Genomic DNA, 14,175 nt, shown 5'->3' with positions numbered 1-14,175 from the left:
CTTCATCAGTCAGAACTTGGCTGCAGGAAAGAATATGACCTTGTCCTTTTAAATCCAGAGGCGAAAGCCAGGCAGGAGGAGCTGGGAAAGATTTTAGCCAGAGCTCTACCCTGAATCAGAGAGTGAGATGAAGTGGCTGTAGGGATAATCCTGCTTTCCTTATTCTAATACAGTGCCTTCTCCAGTGTTAGAAGAGTGATCCTTTATGAACATCCGAAAGCTGCTATTCAGAACAATGGTAATCTGGTCCAGGAAGATACAGGAGAATTGTAAAAGTTCAAAGAAGGGCATCAAAACTATCTAAAGGCATAGTAGTGTTTTTATGTTGGAGAAGACCACATGTCTTAGGAATGTTAAACCTTTGAAAGGAGAGAAATAAGAGGGGATTCAGTTGAGGCACACCAAGTAATGAAAGGTACAGGGAAAGCTGATCAGGTGTTCTTATTAAAGAGAGACAATTAATAATAATTGAAACTATACAAGCTGACAGTAATATCAAGTCATGCTTCAGTGAACTTAAAATTTCTGGGAACCATCAAGGCATTTTCCCCCTGTGTTTTCTTTCTACCTCCTTTTCTAAACAGCTCGTACTGGCCACAGCTAGAAGTAGGATACCAACAAAATGGGCCAATGACTTGAAGCACAGCAATTCCTATAGTCCATATCAGGAAGGTTTAGCTTCCTCCATCCTTCTTTCACTGGATTGCAATTATGTTGTGACAAGACAAGAGCATGGGCAGTCCAACTCTTCCCCTGTGTTTCCATTCCCCATATCTCACTCACACAGATGATAGGGGAATGTAGGGATCATAAAGCCCTAGATGGGATTCCTTTCCTTGCATGAGTCCCCAGCATAAGTGGCTTTGTATGTAGCATCAGCATGCTGAAGGCACTGAGACAGTAATCTCTACTTGAGCAGGAAAGGCTGCTGCAAAGCAACCTGTGACAGGGTCAGGCCAGATGGCTACAGGAGAATGCAGGAAGGAATATTATTATAGTAAAGGTATATTAGCCTCAGGATAAGCAGGCCCCTCTCCCCCTGATAACTGAGCAGGGGTTACTCCAGGTTAATTAAGGCACCTGGAGCCAATTAAGAACCTGCCAAAATGGGTTAAAAGCCTTCCCCCCAGCCAGTCAGTGTGGATGATAGGTGTGGTGAGAGTGAAGGCAAGCTGAGCTGACCGGTGGGGAAGCTGACAAGGACCAGGGGAGAACCCCGAAGGTATAGAGACTGAGGAGAAACCCTACCCTAAACAGGAGCAAAAGACCCTTCCAGGTCCAAAGGGTGTAGTACTGGCTAGAGAGTACTCCACTGCAGCAACACGCCCTGCAGGCAAGGTTCCTTTTCACTAGCCCTCCCTGTGCTAAGCCCCATTACCTGGACGTGGGGGGGGGGGAAGAGGACTTGCCCTTTAATGATGAATATAGTGCTTGAATAGTTAATGAACCCATGTAGCTCTGTATGTGGTCCAGTAGTGTACCAATGAAAGGTTAAAATGTTCTGCCGGGACATTCCTTCCCATGTGCTACAAGTTGAACAGCTTCTATGTATGACTTCATACCTTTTGTCAAGGTTCCTCCCCCACTCTGAACTCTAGGGTACAGATGTGGGGACCTGCATGAAAAACCTCCTAAGCTTACTTTTACCAGCTTAGGTTAAAACTTCCTCAAGGTACAAATTAATTTTATCCTTTTTCCTTGGAATATCCACTGCCACCACCAAACTCTAACTGGGTTTACTGGGAAACGTAGTTTGGACACATCTTTCCCCCCAAAATCCTCCCAACCCTTGCACCCCACTTCCTGGGAAAGGTTTGGTAAAAATCCTCACCAATTTGCATAGGTGACCACAGACCCAAACCCTTGGATCTGAGAACAATGAAAAAGCATTCAGTTTTCTTACAAGAAGACTTTTAATAGAAATAGGAGTAAAGGAATCACCCCTGTAAAATCAGGATGGTAGGTACCTTACAGGATAATTAGATTCAAAACATAGAGAATCCCTCTAGGCAAAACCTTAAGTTACAAAAAAGACACACAGACAGAAATAGTCATTCTATTCAGCACAGTTCTTTTCTCAGCCATTTAAAGAAATCATAATCTAACACATACCTACTAGATTACTTACTAAAAGTTCTAAGACTCCATTCCTGTTCTATCCCTGGCAAAAACAGCCTACCGACAGACACAGACCCTTTGTTTCTCTCCCTCCTCCCAGCTTTTGAAAGTATCTTGTCTCCTTATTGGTCATTTTGGTCAGGTGCCAGCGAGGTTACCTTTAGCTTCTTAACCCTTTACAGGGGAGAGGATTTTTCCTCTGGCCAGGAGGGATTTTAAAGGGGTTTACCCTTCCCTTTATATTTATGACACGCCCCCCAAATCTCAGCTAGGGTGAAACACTGGCTGGGATTTCTTCCTGGAGCTCTAGGAAAAACAGAGTTTGTAAGACACATGCATCTCTAAATATACTAACAAGTACATAAAGACTAACAATATTTTCCACATCTCAAGGACGATTTTAACCAGTTGATTCTGGGAAACTTTCACGGGAGAGTGCATCAGCCACTTTGTTAGAAGCTCCTGAGAAGTGTTGGATGTCGAAATCAAAATCTTGGAGAGCTAAACTCCACCGAAGAAGTTTTTTGTTAGTTTCCTTGACCGTGTGAAGCCACTTCAGTGCAGCATGGTCGGTTTGCAGGTGGAAACGCCGTCCCCAAATATATGGGCGTAGCTTTTCCAGAGTATAGACAATGGCGTAACATTCTTTTTCGCTGACTGACCAGTTGCTTTCCTTCCCAGACAGTTTTTTGCTGAGAAACACTACAGGGTGGAATTCTTGATCAGGTCCTTTCTTCATTAAAACTGCTCCCACACCACGCTCGGATGCATCTGTGGTTACTAGGAACGGTTTGTCAAAGTCTGGGGCCCTTATTACAGGGTCAGACATGAGTGTCGCTTTAAGCTTGTTAAAGGCCTTCTGACACTTTTCGGTCCCCTGAACGGCATTTGGCTGTTTCTTTTTGGTTAGGTCTGTCAGTGGGGCGACAATTTGGCTGTATTGCGGAACAAATAGTCTGTAATAACTGGCCAAGCCTAAGAAGGATTGAACCTGTTTCTTTGACTTTGGGACAGGCCACTTTTGGATAGCATCCACTTTGGCCTGTAGGGGGCTGATAGTTCCTTGACCCACCTGGTGTCCAAGGTAAGTCACTCTGTTTAGGCCTATTTGACACTTCTTAGCCTTAACAGTTAGTCCTGCCTCCCTTGTGCGCTCAAGGACTTTTTGTAGATGTTCCAGGTGGTCTGCCCAGGAATCCGAAAATATGGCCACATCGTCAAGGTAGGCGACTGCATATTCTCCTAATCCTGCTAGGAGACCATCTATAAGTCTTTGGAAGATGGCGGGTGATTTTGCAGCCCGAAAGGGAGTACATTAAATTCATACAGCCCGAGATGTGTGGTGAAGGCTGACCTTTTCTTGGCAGATTCATCTAGCGGTAACTGCCAGTACCCCTTGGTTAAATCCAAGGTAGAGATGAACTGGGCCCGTCCCAGTTTCTCTAATAGCTCATCTGAGCGTGGCATTGGATAGTTGTCTGGGCAAGTTACAGCATTTAGTTTACAGTAGTCCACGCAAAAAGTATTTCCCCATCTGGTTTGGGAACTAGAACCACTGGAGATGCCCATGCACTTCCAGAGGGGCGGATTACACCCATCTGTAACATATCCTGGATCTCCTGTTCTATAGCAGTTTTAACTTGAGGAGACACCTGGTAAGGTTGGACTTTAATTGGGCGAGTATTACCTGTGTCAATGGAGTGGTATGCCCGTTCAGTCAGTCCTGGGGTGGCTGAGAATGTTGGCACGTAGCTAGTGCACAGCTCCTGGATCTGCTGTCACTGCATACGCCCAAGGGTCATGGAGAGGTTCACCTCTTCCACACCACCAGCACTTTTCCCTTCGTAGTAGACACCTTCAGGCCACTCAATGTCCTCTCCTCCCTGGGCTGTAAACTGACAAACCTTTAATTCTCTGGAATAAAAGGGCTTTAGAAAATTAATATGGTACACCTTAGGCTTTCGATTGGACGTGGGGAATGCTATGAGATAATTTAACAGCTCCCAGGCACTCCTGGACCGTTAATGGCCCTTCCCACGATGCTTCCATTTTATGGGCCTGGAGTGCCTTTAAGACCATGACCTGGTCCCCTACTTTGAAGGAACGCTCTCTGGCATGTTTATCATACCAGGCTTTTTGCTCTTTTTGAGCGTCCCGTAAGTTTTCTTTAGCAAGGGCTAAAGAGGTTCGGAGGGTGTTCTGTAGGTTGGTTACAAAGTCCAGAATGTTAGTTCCTGGAGAAGGTGTAAATCCCTCCCATTGCTGTTTCACCAACTGTAATGGCCCCTTAACCTCACGGCCATATACAAGTTCAAATGGGGAAAACCCTAAACTGGGATGTGGTACAGCTCTGTAGGCAAAGAGCAACTGCTGCAACACTAGGTCCCAATCATTGGAGTGCTCATTTACAACTTTACGTATCATGGCCCCCAAAGTTCCATTAAACTTCTCCACCATGCCATTTGTTTGATGGTGGTAAGGAGTGGCAACCAAGTGATTTACCCTATGTGCTTCCCAAAGGTTTTCCATAGTTCCTGCCAGGAAATTAGTCCCTGCATCTGTGAGGACGTCGGAGGGCCAACCTACCCTGGCAAAAATTGTCTGTTAGTGCCTGGCACACACTTTTAGCCCTGGTGTTGCTGAGAGCTACTGCTTCCGGCCATCGGGTGGCAAAATCCATGAAAGTCAGTATGTACTGCTTTCCTCTGGCTGTCTTTTTCGGAAAAGGACCCAGAATACCCACAACTATTCGCTGAAATGGAACTTCAATGATGGGGAGTGGCTGGAGAGGGGCTTTGACCTGGTCTTGGGGTTTTCTTTGGCATACTTCACAAGACCGGACATAGGTAGAAACATCCTTGCCCATTTCCTCCCAGTGGAATGACCCCCCCCAAATGGTCTTTGGTCCTGTTCACCCCAGCATGGCCACTAGGGTGATCATGGGCTAAGCTCAAGAGCTTGGCCTGATATTTAGTTGGAACTACCAACTGTCTCTGAGGATGCCAGTCTTCCTGGTGTCCACCAGAAAGAGTTTCCTTGTATAAAAGTCCTCTTTCTACAACAAACCTGGATCGATTAGAAGAGCTGAGAGGTGGTGGGTTGCTCCGTGCCGCCATCCAAGCTCTCTGGAGGCTTTCATCTGCTTCCTGTTTGGTCTGGAACTGTTCCCTTGATGCTGGACACATCAGTTCCTCATTGGATTGTGGACCTATGCTTGGTCCCTCTGGAAGCGATGTAGGGGATGGGGCTGTTTCCATTGACTGTGAACCGCTCTCCACTGAAACACTATGTTGGGGTTCAGGCTCTGGATGAGCCTCTTGTGTAGGGTTATGGGCTGTAGCCGGTTCAGGTTCGGTGGGGCCCTCTGGTGTTGAGGTTACAAGTACTGGATTCAGTGCTGGCAATGGGTCTGGTGTTGGTTGTTCGGCTGGTTCCGGTTCTGGGACTGGTTCCACTACTGCTGTTGCAGACATTGGCCTGGGGTTCAGGTCCATCACCTCTGACTGGGTCCTGATAGAAGTTTCCAGAACAGAGCTAGGCCTCACAGCTTGTTTAGCCTGGCTGCGGGTGACCATTCCCACCCTCTTGGCCCACCTCACATGATTGGCCAAGTCTTCCCCCAACAGCATGGGGATGGGATAATCATCATAGACTGCAAAAGTCCACATTCCTGACCAGCCCTGGTACTGGACAGGCAACTTGGCTGTAGGCAAATTGAAAGAGTTGGACTTGACGGGTTGAATCATCACTTGGATCTCTGGGTTGATTAAATTGGGGTCCACTAAGGAAGCATGGATAGCTGACACTTGTGCTCCAGTGTCCCTCCATGCGGTGACCTTCTTCCCGCCCACACTCACAGTTTCCCTCCGCTCCAAGGGTATCTGGGAGGTATCTGGGCCTGCGGACCTCTGGTGTGATCCCGGTGCAATGAACTGTAATCTGTTAGGGTTCTTGGGGCAGTTGGCCTTTACATGCCCCAGCTCATTACATTTAAAACATCGTCCATCTGACGGGTCACTGGGGCGAGGTGGGTTGCTGGAGAACGGGGTGGTGGGACGATAAGGGGTCTAGAGGGTCCTTTGGGAGGTAAGTGGGGCTTTGGGTGGCCCCCGGTAATAGGGTGTGGTCTGGGGTTGTCCCTTCTGGTCTCTGCTCCAACTGCGACCAGTTTTCTTCTTCTCTGCCACCTCCACCCATCTGGCTCCAATCTCTCCTGCCTCGATTACAGTTTTGGGCTTCCCATCTAGGATGTATCTTTCTATTTCCTCAGGAACCCCCTCTAAGAATTGTTTCATTTGCATTAGGAAGGGCAAATTTACTGGAGATTCAACACTTGCTCCTGATACCCAATGTTTCACAATGTGGTAGGCATGTCAGGTAAATGACACGTCTGATTTCCACCTTAGGGCTCTGAGCCTCCGACGAGACTGCTCAGGTGTTATCCCCATTCTGACTCTCGCCTTGGATTTAAACAGTTCATACTTGTTCATGTGTTCTTTAGGCATTTCAGTTGCCACCTCAGCTAAGGGTCCACTGAGCTGCGGCCTTAGCTCTACCATGTATTGGTCAGTAGAGATGTTGTACCCAAGGCAGGCCCTTTCGAAGTTTTCTAAGAAGGCCTCAGTATCATCGCCTGCCTTGTAGGTGGGGAACTTTCTGGGATGGGGAGTGGTACCTGGAGAAGGAATGCTAGGGTTTGTTGGTATATTCTGCTGAGCCTTTACCTTCTCCATCTCCAGTGCATGCTTCCTCTCTTTTTCCTTCTCCTCCTTCTTCAGCCGCATGAGTTCTATCCGTCTTTCATGTTCCCTTTGTTTTTCCTTAGCCTGAAATCTGGCTAATTCCAGCTTTTGTCGAGCCGTGGATTTTGTCATCCTAACCTCTCTGTTTTTAACTAACTTTACACCCGAGGTTTAGAAATAAACAAACAAAACTTGGCTGTAAAATTTTGCTGTGCTGGAATAGAATACCTATTCTCTGATAGTGATGGTCAGCCTACAGAAAAAGACAATTCCCTTTGTCTCTGCTCTGGCCCCAAATCAAAGCAAAAAACCTCCAACTACTTGGAAACCTGCTTACCAGCAGCCCAAAGATAAAAAAATAATTCCTTTTCAAACTTGTGCTCCTTGTAAAAAAAAAAATATCAAAATCCTAAAAAAAAAAAAAAAAAAAGCGCCTCTGCCACTTTTGTCTCCAGGCAAATGGGTAGAACCCCCCCCCCCCCCCATTTACTTTTAGGGAAAAAAAACTTCTGGTATGGAAGACTGTGAATTTCCCTGCAGGAATTAAGTACCCTGCCTCCAGGCAAAGAAAACCTGCAATTCACAAAGATAATCCCAATAATGCTTGGCCCCAAAGCAGAGAAAAAACAAGCTGCTTTCAGTTTCAGCTGCTTTCTGGACCTCCTTTCCAGCAGCCCCAAAGGAAAAAATTTCCTTTTTAAAATCTGTATTTCTAGTTCAAAAAATCTCAAACTGATCTCAATGATTTCAGGTTAATCCCACCACTCTGCCACCATGTCAAGGTTCCTCCCCTACTCTGAACTCTAGGGTACAGATGTGGGGACCTGCATGAAAACCTCCTAAGCTTACTTTTACCAGCTTAGTGTAAAACTTCCCCAAGGTACAAATTAATTTTATCCTTTGTCCTTGGAATAACCACTGCCACCACCAAACTCTAACTGGGTTTACTGGGAAACGTAGTTTGGACACTTCTTTCCCCCCCAAAATCCTCCCAACCCTTGCACCCCACTTCCTGGGAAAGGTTTGGTAAAAATCCTCACCAATTTGCATAGGTGACCACAGATCCAAACCCTTGGATCTGAGAACAATGAAAAAGCATTCAGTTTTCTTACAAGAAGACATTTAATAGAAATAGAAGTAAATAGGAGTAAAGGAATCACCCCTGTAAAATCAGGATGGTAGGTACCTTACAGGGTAATTAGATTCAAAACATAGAGAATCCCTCTAGGCAAAACCTTAAGTTACAAAAAAGACACACAGACAGAAATAGTCATTCTATTCAGCACAATTCTTTTCTCAGCCATTTAAAGAAATCATAATCTAACGCATACCTAGCTAGATTACTTACTAAAAGTTCTAAGACTCCATTCCTGTTCTATCCCTGGCAAAAGCAGCATACCGACAGACACAGACCCTTTGTTCCTCTCCCTCCTCCCAGCTTTTGAAAGTATCTTGTCTCCTCATTGGTCATTTAGGTCAGGTGCCAGCAAGGTTACCTTTAGCTTCTTAACCCTTTACAGGGGAGAGGATTTTTCTTCTGGCCAGGAGGGATTTTAAAGGGGTTTACCCTTCCCTTGAGGACTTGCCCTTTAATGATGAATATAGTGCTTGAATAGTTAATGAACCTATGTAGCTCTGTATCTGGTCCAGTAGTGTACCAATGAAAGGTTAAAATGTTCTGCCGGGACATTCCTTCCCATGTGCTACAAGTTGAATAGCTTCTGTGTATGACTTCATACCTTTAGAGCAGAAAATGTGGAGATCCTGGTGGCAGAGAAATAGGTTCATTTACTGGAGGGAATGCTTTGTTTTATCCCAGGGACTGATAGCGTTAATAACTGGGAAACCCACTTGCAAATTCATGAAAAGGGCTAATATAAAGATCAGAAGCGAGCATGTGGTGAGACTTAATGCCCCTCCTTTCAGAGTCCAGCTGCAAAATGCTGAATCTGAAGAAGAACACATTAGTATTTAACCTATTTTTATCTTGAATGAAGCAGAGTCTTCAGGAGGATAGTCATGAGGATGCCCTGTTCTTGAGGGTAAATGAGTGTGAGGATCATGTTCCTCTCAATGAACATTCATTAGAGTCCCACAGCTCAAGATTCTAATTAAAGTTCCAGGAAAAATAAGTAATGTCATCAGCTAAATATTGTGGAGTTTATTAATGACCAACAGAGGCAGCTTCTTCTCATTTTTAGTTCCCAGCTTGAAAACATACAACTCACTGGGCTTTTTCTCCCCTCATCTCCACACTGTGTGTCGTCACACCAGTGCAAAGCGAGTGTAAAATGCCACCAAATCAGAATGGGAGTGGGTTACACCCAAGTTGCACTCCATTTGCAGTCCTGCAAATGGCCATACAAGGAACAGGGCAACAGAGTCAGCCTCAGTGTGTTCTGAATAAGCATTACAAAGCCATTCACATTGTCAATTTTTTCTCTCTAATGACCAGTAAAAACATGGAGAGTGGATTAATATAAATGACAAAATACAAAGATTAGATTAAGCTAAAAAAGCTGGGTATAAATTGTACTGTGTTCCTCTTAAATCTGCCAGAATAAATGTAAGCCACTGTGTTAGAGAACCAACATTTTGAGCAATCCACTGTTACTACTTAGTGCATTCTTTAAACTTTTTCTGTTTCCATCTCAGCCCCAGAGTCCCTGCTTTGCAAGTGTAGATATTGGCAGATCTGCAATTGGCCCATGCACCTGCATCTGTCTCTTGAATGTTCTGCTATTCTGTTAGTACCAGAATACGCTTCAAACAGAACATCTGCTCCATACATTGTTTGTTTTGTTTGGCCCATACACTACAGTATTTCCCCTAAAGAATGTGTGCCTGTGCAGTGATAGAAATTTGTAATATGAGTCTTAGAGTTTTGGCCAATTCATTATTTTTCCTTGGTGATTGCCTTTAATTTCAAAGCTTTGCCACTCATGAATATTTGCAACCAAAAATAATCTCTTTCCTGGTCCAGACTGCAAACCTCATACTCACATGAGTAAGCAGTTACTCGCATGAGAATTCGGCCTGGCTTCAGCAGAATTAATCATGTGAGTAACTGGTTTTCATCATGAGTAACAGGTTCAAAATCAGGCCCTTGGACAAAATGGACCAGATCTCAGCTTCTTACACAGTGAGTCTGGACTAACTCCTTTAGGGTTTGAATCAGCAAGGTGCTGAGAATCCTGGCTCTGGTCCAGCAAAGCACTAAACCACATACACAACTTTGAACACCTTAGTAGTCCCACTGACCAAAGTGGGGAGAGTGCTCAGTACCTTGTAGGATTGAGCCCTTAAAGTCGAACTTACTTCCTAACTGTCCACATAAATTCTATTTTGCAAGGGAGATTCTATTCCCTTGCAAAATGTGGGTCAGAGTGTAGCAGCTATTATGAATAATTATGTACTGTATGTATGTGTTTAACATTTTTTTTGAACGGGGTGGGGAATCCTCAGCTGGTACAAATAGTGATACAGTAGTTCCATTGAAATTAACCCACTATCCTCTACATGTACTACTTATATCCCCTCCACCGATAATTCCTTATAAATACTTCTTTGCTAAGCTCTGCAGAGAAGGGGAACCTGTCTCAGTGGGACACACAAGATTTAGTGGAGTAAGATTTTGTTCCTGCAGACCATATATGCCAACTCAATTTCATACTCAGTACCCATTAAAATCAAAGCTGAGGAAATTCCACACACCAAAAATTGTTCGACAAGAGTTAAGGTAGTTTAAAATCAGTGGAGGCGATAGCGAATGATCGCTGATGGGCTGTCTGGCTACCTTAAGTATATATTAGCACACTTCCTAACAGTTAGAGTTTTATAAAGTTAAAGTGTTGTAATTAAAATCCAACATTGCTTTTAGGGGTTATCAGAACTCCATTGCAACACATTTTCAACTAGAGCTAAGTTGAGTTAAAGCAATTGTTTTCCCCTTTTTCAGTTTTTGAATTCTTGATATGTCATTGAATTGCAAAATTAGGTGGAAAATAACCAGTTCAATGTAGATTTATGAAGAATTATACAACTCCAGCCTTCCCATAACCCAGGATAGTGCTTCACAGGTACAATCCAGCCCTTACCTTGCTTCATTCTCCATTTATCCAGCTACTAAAAATGGTATATTTATTATTTGTAGTATTTGACACCCACAAGAATGTTATTTGGAAAATGTCAGTTCTAAATAGTTGTTAGCTGACAGAATTGCTAATCGATCAGTGACCGCTTGTTCTGATGATGTAATGTTTCTCTATAGTGTTTCAGTGGTTTGCGTGTCCTGACATCAATAGTCTATTGGAGTGAGAGAGGATTCTGGAAATAAAATAATTCTCCTCAGCTTCTTGATAAAGCAATCATTGTGTTTTGTCACAGGGATCTTCAGGTACTCTTACTCAGGGCGTTGAGATGTATTGAATTAAAGTTTGTAAGGCACTTGGAGTTTCAGATAAGTACCAAATATGGTGGTGAATAAAACTGTCAAAAGTGCCTAAGTGATTTAGGGGCCTAGCTGCCATTGAAAGACTGACTCCTAAGTGCTTTAGTGACTTTTAAAAATGGGACTTAGGCTTCTAAGTCACTTATACACTTTTCAAATTTTTACCCTTTAACCTCCCCAAAGCATAAGGGTGTTTAGATCTTGTCCTGTCTTTGGCCCATTATAAGGCTATGGGCCAGCTTTGAAGTTTGATCCAGATGAAACTTAACTATAGATCAATAGATCTATGCATTTGATGTTGGCTTATCTATTGAACACAAAATATAGCTGATTTAACACTCCAAATGCCAGTCTACCCATTCACAAAACAGACTAAATATGCAGATTTATAATGGAAGACAGAAGAAAACAATAATAGTTTTTGCATTAATATGACATAAGAAAATATATATTTTATCTCCATGTACATTTTAGATTTTCAATACAAAGATCAGCCAGTCCTACCATAGTCAATATACACTATTTTTTATTTAACTATATTTTTCACAGTATATTAAGTGGCAGAAAAAGAAATACCATTGACGGATATGGTGTCTAAATAATCACTTCAAAAGGCTAAAACATCTGACATGCAGAGAAGCTTTCCTCCTGCACATGCATATAGTGGCATAGGATCTGTGAATAAACCATTTACTCTGCAGTGTATTAGGCAAATATTTCTTAAAATATACCCTAATGTGTATGATTTCATAAGTTATGTTTCAAATTCCTTATCAAAATTTAGGCTGGCACTATTGTGCTGTGAAAAAGTGGGGGGAAATATGCATCACATTTTGAGGTACACCGTTGACAGAGAAACATTAGTCTATTAAAAGAAAGAGCTACTCCACAAGATACACTTCAAACAAAATGTGCACCATACAAAGTCATCTTTCAAGTTAAAGATTTTTCTTTGTGGTTACAGTGGACTTTGGTTTTTCCAGGGCACAGCATTTCATTAATGATTACTTCTTCCAGCTTGCTTATCTCTTTAGATGAAGGTCATAAGAATTAGAAACACAGTAATTCAAGACCTGGATGAGTATCCTGAAGCTATAAATGATGTGAAGCTGTTTTTATTCAAAGTCACCACTCTAGTCAGTTATCTCCAGCATGTAATCAGACGGTTTCTGTGTTCTCCATATGCCATGATAGTCTTGATTCTCATTTAAAGCAGTCAATAAACCATGGTCTCTATCAATCTGCAGATTTTTTACAATAGTGTAAAATTAGCTCTAATTACATGGTGCTAGTCTATATTTCCAATTGTATTGTATCTTTAGACCTTGACAAGTGTATTAGTGTACAAGTACAAGTGTATAATCTGAGTAGCTTTGACTGGAGCTCATTGAGAATTTTTTTTCAAAGAAATAGTTTTTCATGTGGAATATACCAAATTGTCAAAAATGAACTTTTTGTGGAATTGTATCACAAAGCCTAATAGTAATAGAATTATGTCCATACCCTTATGTTCTCTCCTTTTAGAGGATTATGGTAAATCTTGAACGAAGTATGACTTGTAGGGTTTCATTTGAAAGCTTGTGATTTGCTGATCATTATTGTCTTGGTAAAATATGTATGGCAGAATTGTACATAAAGCTATAAAATATTACTGCGACATGTTCCAACATATTCTGGAAGGCAGTCACAAACCAGTTCCCCAGAGACAAAAGGTTAGCCAATGCCTCAGCCAGGTGTCAACAAGATCAAATGGACCTGATTAAATGGCCACTCTTTGACAGGAGAGGGTGTGGGCAAAAAAAATCTACATTTTGATAAAGAAGCAACTTAAGGTTCTTGTCCACACAGACTCTGTCTCCAGAACATCAGCTAGAGATGATTCTTGCGTAAGAAAAAGGGCTATAAGAGGAGAAAACAAATGCCCCAAATCATCTATCCCTTTCTCTCTCTACCAACAGCATCAACACCTGAAGAAGAAAGGAAGCAGCATTGGAGAGAGGAGAGATCCTGACTCAAGGATTCACCCAGTAAGCCTGTTTGAACTCTTGGTGAGAGACACCTCTGCTTTGAATTCACTTAGTTTGTTAAGTTAGATATTAGTTGTGTTTTACCTTTCATTTTCTTGTAACCAATTCTGACCTGTAAGCATCATTACTTGTAATCACTTAAAATCTCTCTTTCTATAGTTAATAAATGTCTTGTTTTAGCTAATCCAAGCTTTACCTAAACTTGGTTTGAAGCATTTGGGAAACATCATCTGGGAGAATAGGATTTGTGCATTTCATTTTCTATTAATGAAATGACAGCCTTTATATGAGCTTGTATTGTCCAGGAGGATGCTGGGCATTTCTGGGGGAAATCTGGGACTGGGAATTTGTTAATGTTGTCCTGAAGTGTAATTCATGAGTGGCTGCCTGCGGCACTCACACACCATAACTGGGAGTAACTTACATGCTGGAGGCTGTGTGAGAGCAGACCAGCAGTGGTTTGCTCTCATAGAGAAGCAGCGTAAAACGCACACCAGATTGGAGAATTGAGGGAGGACAGCTGTCTACCAGTCCAGATTGTACCCTGGGTAATGCCAAATTAATAATAATGATGTGACTTTCTATAGCATCTGTCTTCCAGGGAATCACCAAGCACTTTACCAATGTTCAATAAGCCTCATGTCACCCAGGTGTGCGGCAGGTAAATAGTATTAGACCCATTTTACAGATGGGGGAAACTGAAGTTCAGAGAAGCTAAGGCCAACATTTTCAAATGTGGCCTCTGATTTTGTGTGTCTCGGGTTTTTGTGCCCAACTTAAGGTACCTTAAAGGGGCTTGATTTTCAGCAAGACTTAGCAATCACAGCTCCCATTGATT

This window comes from Lepidochelys kempii, chromosome 6 (assembly GCF_965140285.1).
Source record: "Lepidochelys kempii isolate rLepKem1 chromosome 6, rLepKem1.hap1, whole genome shotgun sequence".
Classification (NCBI taxonomy): Eukaryota; Metazoa; Chordata; order Testudines; family Cheloniidae; genus Lepidochelys; species Lepidochelys kempii.
Note: the sequence above shows the minus strand (reverse complement) of the source record.